We start from the raw sequence: 7,414 nt of genomic DNA, 5'->3' as shown, positions 1-7,414 counted from the left end.
TAGGTGGAGCATGCGGGTGGGCACCACGGACTCTGGACAGGCTGGTACCCAAGGTCCTAGTCATGTCTGGCACTGGCACTGGTTGGTAGCATAGGGTCTGATGATAAAATCCATAGGTTTCCCTGCTGTAGAGCACCAATGCCAATAGGGCAACCTGGATTCCTCAGTTTGTGGATATGGCATAGCAAATAGAAAACGGCTGTTTGAAGTTTCTGGAGTGTCTATATAGCTTTGACCCTGCAAATCTGTTTCTTCAGCAGATTACACAGTTCCTTTTCTTACTGCTCAGTGGAGTACAAATATAGTAAGCTGTTGAATGTGGTAAAATGTGTCTTCTTGTGAAATTATGAGTTTTTATCCAAGCCTTATGTCTTTTACAGTGCCTATCTGTATTCTGAAAATGAAGTTAAACATAGTTTATTGATCTTCAATGTTTCTTTGATTGGATTTGTTACTTTTAAGGGCTGGTTGATCTTCAATGTTTCTTTGATTGGATTTGTTACTTTTAAGGGCTAGCTGACACTTTCATCTTGATTACTTGATGACTGCAGTATTACGTGATAATTTTCCTCTGTGAATAAACCATCATGTATCAAATGCCTCAGGCTGTCTGCAAATAATCAGAAACCCTGCTTTTTTAGGTTTTCTGATCACATGGAAAGAACTCTATAAGTACAGTTGTTCATAATAGAGGCTCTTCCAGATTTTACAAAGAATGAGTGGAGATCAGACATACAATTACTCTCCCCTACTCTCCCCATTCACATAATGTCTGAAAAGGGCTGGAGTGTCGAGTAATGGATTTGCAGGTTTGAACCAGTCCTAAGAGATTTATCTTTCTGTGTGTTTGAATGTAGTAGGGGTTGGATCCACATTTAGTCATGTCTAGCATAGATCCATTGAATTCAATGGAACTTGATCAACTTAAGTCTTGTTGATTTTAGTGGGTGTATTCTAAGTAGGGATGGAGGAGAAATTTGTTTCAGTTCTCTTTTAAAGCTGAATCTATCAAACTTGCACTTTCTGAAACAATATGAAAAGTGAAACATAGCCACACTTCAAAGTTCACACTTATCTAAATTTTGTGATGCAGTTCTCCAACCAAACAAAAATGCATATATTAGGGGAAATTGTCATAAAGATGTATATGTTAGTGAAAATAACATACAAAAATTCATTATTAGGAGAAATTGCTTGCAAAACTGTGTACATTAATAAAATTGCATACAAATTGTGTTTATTAGGAGAAAGTACTAAAATGCTGAAGAATTTTCATGGTTTTTTTTTCAACACATACACACACACAACTAAACAACAAAAAAGCTCCTCAAAGTAGGAAACATTCTCTGTTGCTTCTCTGGTTACCTAGGAGGGAGCTCTGAGCATGCCCAGAATCATCATATGATTCTGATTTAGGCTAAGGCTACCACATGGAGCTACCACATGGAGCTATTCTTCAGACAGTCCAGTCTCCTCTTAATCTGCTATACTAGCTGTTCTAACAACAGATGGACTGTTCAGATTTGTTTGTTGGGAGATTATACAACAATGAGCAGGGTGCTTATAGATCTTACTGTTCATCATTTGTTCATTCCACACTTTCCCCCATCATTTTCCTAAATGTAAAAAGTCTATTTCTTTTAAAAAGTGTATTTGTTGCACTAGGGTGACAGAGCACTTTGATCCACTTTAATTGTGCAAACTGAAATTTCCCATTATGTGCTTGAATTCCTCTTGCAAAGTACTGTCAGCCTAGAGGCACCCATACACATGCTCTTTTTAATTCACACTGTATATGTGCATGAATACCTGAGTTGAAAAATCTCATGAGAAGTGGTTGTAAGTGATGTGAAGTTACTTCCAACTGCTGAAGAAGCAAACCAACATTCATTTTGTTAAAAATTAAAAACCTTTTACAACTTAAATATGACACAATATAACATCTTGAAAACATTACATACATCTATTGGATCATGTCTTTGTTATTCCAGGACTCAATAAAGAACATCCACTTTATCTCAAATACGTTTGTTCCTTGTCATCTTTCCTTTTGTTGTTGTTGCTATATGCCTTCAAGTCAATTATGACTTATGGCGACCCTATGAATCTTTATATAGAGAGAGAGGTATTCAGAGGTGGTTTACCATTGCCTTCCTCTAAACCTACGGCAGCCGGTATTCCCAGGTGGTCTCCCATCCAAGTACTAACCAGGCCTGAACCTGCTTAGCCTCCAAGATCAGATGAGATTGGGTATGTTCAGGGTAGTATGGCCGTAGGCCATCTTTCCTTTACCCACAGATAATTAGTCAGTTTAGCCATTGCAGTATATCCATATTTTCCCCATATTATTGTTGGTGTAACCACCAGTTTCCAATACAATGCATAAAGAACTTTGCATAAAACTATGGGAAGCAGTCTTACATGCAGAAGGTCCCAAGTTTAATCCTTGGGATCTCCAGGTTGCTGTGGGAAAGACTCGCTATCTGAAGCCCTGGAGAACCACTGCTAGTCAGTGTAGATAATACTGAGCTAGATAGTCCAATGGTCTGACTCAGTATAAGGCAGCTTTCTATGTTCCTGTGTTTTCACTGCTATAAGCATACATGAAATGTCCTTGTGCTGTCTCCTCCTCCTTCTCTTCATTGTATGAAAATGTGATATGTCCAATTGAGGGGGGGGTTCCGGTCCCGGTCCCGGTAAGACGCTTTTTCTCCAGCTCGATATCTTTCCTCCCTTAGCTCATAATTTTCAAACCCTTTAACTCTAGTAGCTTCATGGAAATAGAGACGGCATGAAGTTTAAAGACTTGGTGATTTTCCCAGCACTATAATCTTCACTTCAAAGCCTAAACATAGCTGTATTTAAGATATCAAACTGACTTCCTTAAGCAGAACGTATAACTAAGGAGCAAGAAAAATAGGACACTGAAGCGAAATATCTATGTCCATGCCTTAGAACATCTAAATAAACACTATATTCTTAGGACTAATTCATAAACCCCTTTACTATCAGAGCGGAAAGTTTATTTACTTACCTTGTGATTAACGCAGCCATCCAAATGGACCGAATTGTGCTACTGCTGTCCATTTTAAGGCTTATGCTGATGATTACACAATGATCTTTACCAGGAAAAAATGCCAGGAGTTAGGCATCTCCTTGGAGGAAGGGAAAATCCCCCCTGAATCAGCTCAACCCAAGATAATCCAACCTTTCCTACCAAATTCTACTTCTCCTTACCCTCCGGACATATCAATAAATAACTCAAATGACCATCCACAGCTGACTAACCTTTATGACTGGTCATTAGACCACCAATTAACCATCAACCCACTTAAGGAGGATACCGGCACTAAAAGCCTCGCTGAAGAACTTCAGGATGCAGGCTTTGGCTGCATCCCAACACAGAAGGACGAAGAGTTTCCCTCTGAAATTTTAACTATAGATGATACTAATGTACCACAAGATTCCAGGACTGCCTCTTCAGAGAACTACCCCAAAATTAATCCTTCAACACAGCAGAGCCTGGAAGGCTTGAACTTGCTGTCGTTAGGATGGGGAATAGCTGTAACAGAAGAACTTAATTTGATAAAAGCTTACATAACCAAAACGAACAGTCTACTTACCACTCTGACTAACTTTATGGGACTATTCCTGACGGAGAAACAAATCTCCCCCAACTCCACCTCAGTCACCCAAGATTCTCGAGACTCCTTGACAAGGAAACCAAAATCGAAAGTTAAAAACATTAACTCATAACACCAGACTGCCCGGAGAGTTAACAAAATGAAGAAAACAAAGAACATAAAGAACTTAAAGCCTGCCTTAACAAAGAAAATGAATTTTAACCCCTTATTTAAGATACTAGATGCTTCAACTAATTCTCACCATTCCCTTCCACAAGATTGTAAAACAAAAACAGTTACAAAAAATACTTCTCTCCATTTAAATAAGTCTAGCCCCTTACTGGGGAATGCTAATTTTCTAAGAGAGCCTTGTTCTGAAAAGTCCGAACATGGAATCAGGATCCCGGATATTAACAAACCCCTAGGCGCTCACAGACTTTTGGACAACCACTGTAACGTTTCAAATTGGAATTTACAACTCACAAGAGACAAACTAGCAGTAACCTTTCTAACTTCGTCGTTGGAACAGAGGTCAACTACATCGATAAAACAACTTTTTGAATCTTACCTTAAACTTTATCTCCCGAACATCTCATCTAACAACTGCGTCAAGCATGTGTCTCACTTCTATTTGCATTTTCCGGAAAGACACACCATCATTACCTTTCAATCGATACACATTGCTGAATGGATTTACAAAATCAGGGAAGACTTTTACACTCATGGTATCCGGATACAACGCTACTTTGTAAACAAGGCTTCCCCTAATTCACTTTTTAACCATTCCTTTTCACAATTAAGGAAAGAAACATCCTGGTCTCAGCTATCCCCCGCTAGACAGAGTACTCAAGTGAATAAGGCCTCTCTTAATTCATCCCTTAATCATCCCTCTTCACATTCAAAGAAAGAAAGATTTTGATCTCAGTCACACACCCCTAGAAAGAGTAACCAGAAATACTCCACCCCTACTAACCCCTTGTCCCAAGCCCAATTTCAGTCTTGCTGGTCGGAGGCTCCAGACTACGAAGACCTCCCCCTCCCCCTCCCCCTCCCCCTCCCCCTCCTAATAAAGCACTGTTCTGATCCGAACAGAGCTGACCCCCTCCCATGTAATAAATAAAAACAGGTCTATAACTGATGCTAAGGAAAGCGAGCTACTTAGACCCCAAAATTACGACCCGATTCCGGGAACAGCTAAGCAAACAACCAGTGCCTCTTGGCTCGCGATGCATTATCTATATCCTGAAGAATTGGGTTCCCCAACTAAAAGCCAAACGATAAAATTAAATCTTTCCCCAGGTTCAACACAAGCTACTGGAGTATCCTCCAATGTTAGTACATTAACTCCAATAATTCATATCATCACTCCACGTTGTGATTCCTCTTAGACGTAACCACTAAAACAAACAGCTTATTATTTAATCCCAGCCCTGGGTTTAGCCCTAATCCCACATTTATCATGATGAAGGACCCCCTTTCTCCATATGATTATGAAATATAGCCAGCGGGAAAAGTACTATGCGATACATAACTTCACGTTTGTTATGCATTTTAATCTTGAAGATTTTTAAGGTCCTAGTATGTCGGAATTCCAAATATGTATTTTATAACCCTTCTTTTTGTAATTAATCCTGTTATATGGGCCTTTGGCCGCAATAAAGATTGATTGATTGATATGTCCAATTTTAGATTCAAAGTGATGGTATATTTACTTTTTGAAAGGATACCAGACCAAACCTTTGTTACCAGTGGACATGACTATCTTCAAGTAGCTGAAGGGCTGTCACATAGAAGAACACAAAGACCCAGAGGGAGAGACTAGATCTAGTGGGCTTATGTTGTACTAGGCAATAAGCTGGTGGCTCCATATCAGTGGGGCAGTGAAATCCACTCTGGATTTTAGTCTGAACTTTCAAGGAGCTGTCCAAGGTGCTAAAGCACCAGCCACCACTGATACTAGGGTAGATTTTGGTTGACTTTTAGGAGAAACTTCTTAGCAATAAGAGCAGTTTGACAATGGAACCAATTACTTACTAAGAGACTAGTGGGTTTTCTCTTTCTGTAGGCAGAGACTGGGCAGCCAGATCCTCTAGCTATAGATTCCCTGCATTGGACAGAGAATTGGACTATCACCTATCCAACATTCCCATTCTTCTAGCTCAAGAAACATACATTAGCCGAATGGAACTTTCCCCTCGTCTCCCCTGCAGCCACTCCACACCCCCAAAATCAGCTCTGTAGTGTTGGAAGCCCCCCCCGAACATTCTGCTCAGAGGCACATGTTACCAAATTCTTCCAAGCTACACAGCAAGTGGATTGGACTGTGAAAGACCAACCGAAATGGTGTTTGCATTTTGACAAATTTGTAGAGCAGTACAATATCTCAGAGAGGAGTTCAGGTCTCCTGCTCCCCTGGTGCATTCGCTATAGCTGCCCAATTTCCCTGCTTTTTAAAGTTTGATAAAATAGCTGTGGGCTATAGGTACGTTCTTAAACCGCAAGTTTTTTGCCTATTAGTGAATTAGTGGGCAGGGGAGGAGGAAGGGAGAGGAGAGGGGAAAAGCAGGTCTGATCATTTGCATGCTTATTTTCAATGGGATTTACTCCTATGCAATCTTGGTTAGGATAGGAAAAACTGACCATGGGGGAGGAGGAATGGGAGTGGGAAGGAGCGTATTGGAGGGGGCAAAGGAAGGGGGAGGGGAGGGGAGGAGGGGGAAGGGGGAAGAGGGGATTAGAAGGGGATGGGGAGGGAGGGGCAAAGGAAGGGGGAGGGAAGGGGCAAGAGGAGGGGATAGGAGGGAGGAGAAGGGAGGGTGGGTTTGATCATTTGCATACTTTTTGAGTTCAATGGGATTTATTTCTATGCAATCATGTTTGAAAATGGAAATGGACTGCCTTCAAGTCAATTCCCACCTATGGCGACCCTTTGAATAGGGTTTTCATGGTAAACGGTATTCAGAGGTAATTTCACCATTGCCTTCCTCTGAGGCTGAGAGGCAGTGACTGGCCCAAGGTCACCCAGTGAGCTTCATGGCTGTGTGGGGATTCGAACCCTAGTCTCCCAGGTCCTAGTCCAACACTGACCCAGGGAAGGGGCAGGGAGTTGGAGGAGAGGAGATTGGGTGGGTGGGCACTGGGCAGAAGGGAAGCTCCTTTCCTTTCCAAAAGGAAAACATTGTAAACAGAATCATTCTTTTTCAGGCTTTCCCCCACCTTTTTATTCTACAGCAGGCACATGTAGCCTCCTACCAAATTTAAACCAAAGTTTTCTCTGGCCACATCCACACCAGGCCTTTATTTCACTTTGAACAGTCATGGCTTCTCTCAGAGAATCCTGGGAAGTGTAGTTAGTGAAGGGTGCTGAGAGTTGCTAGGAGACGCCCTGTTCCCCTCACAGACCTTCAATCAGAGTGGCTGACTGTTAAACAATTATCTCAGGGGAATAGGAGTCTCTTAGCACCCTTCACAAACCACACTTCCCAGGATTCTTTGAGGGAAGCCATGACTGTCTCACATGAAATCAAAGTCTGGTGTGGGTGTGGCCCCCTGATTAGCTAAGCTCAGCAGCTGTGAGGCTTTTAGAACTCTGACAGTTAGTTCTTACTGAGCATGCTCTGCGTTATCAATGGGTTCCAGCCAAAATTTATTAAATTAATTAAAAATCAGCCAGGCATTTAAAAAACTTTTAAACGGCAGAAGATGAAGGTCAGAGTATGGGGCAAGGTCAGTATTAGGATTGCAGGTACTCTGTGAATATGGCTGATTTTTAATGAATTTCAACAGATTAT

General features: G+C 41.3%; 1 non-coding gene across 1 annotated transcript; it reads right to left on the bottom strand.

The window, feature by feature from the left end:
• Nucleotides 1-2,159: 2,159 nt before the first annotated feature.
• LOC133364693 (5S ribosomal RNA) lies at nt 2,160-2,278 on the bottom strand. The gene has a single exon (XR_009758001.1). It is a non-coding gene; the product is annotated as a 5S ribosomal RNA (ribosomal RNA).
• Nucleotides 2,279-7,414: the final 5,136 nt, after the last annotated feature.

Source organism: Rhineura floridana, chromosome 9, assembly GCF_030035675.1.
Source record: "Rhineura floridana isolate rRhiFlo1 chromosome 9, rRhiFlo1.hap2, whole genome shotgun sequence".
Classification (NCBI taxonomy): domain Eukaryota; kingdom Metazoa; phylum Chordata; class Lepidosauria; order Squamata; family Rhineuridae; genus Rhineura; species Rhineura floridana.
The sequence above is the reverse complement of the archived record's forward strand: the minus strand, read 5'-3'. Positions and strand labels throughout refer to the sequence as shown.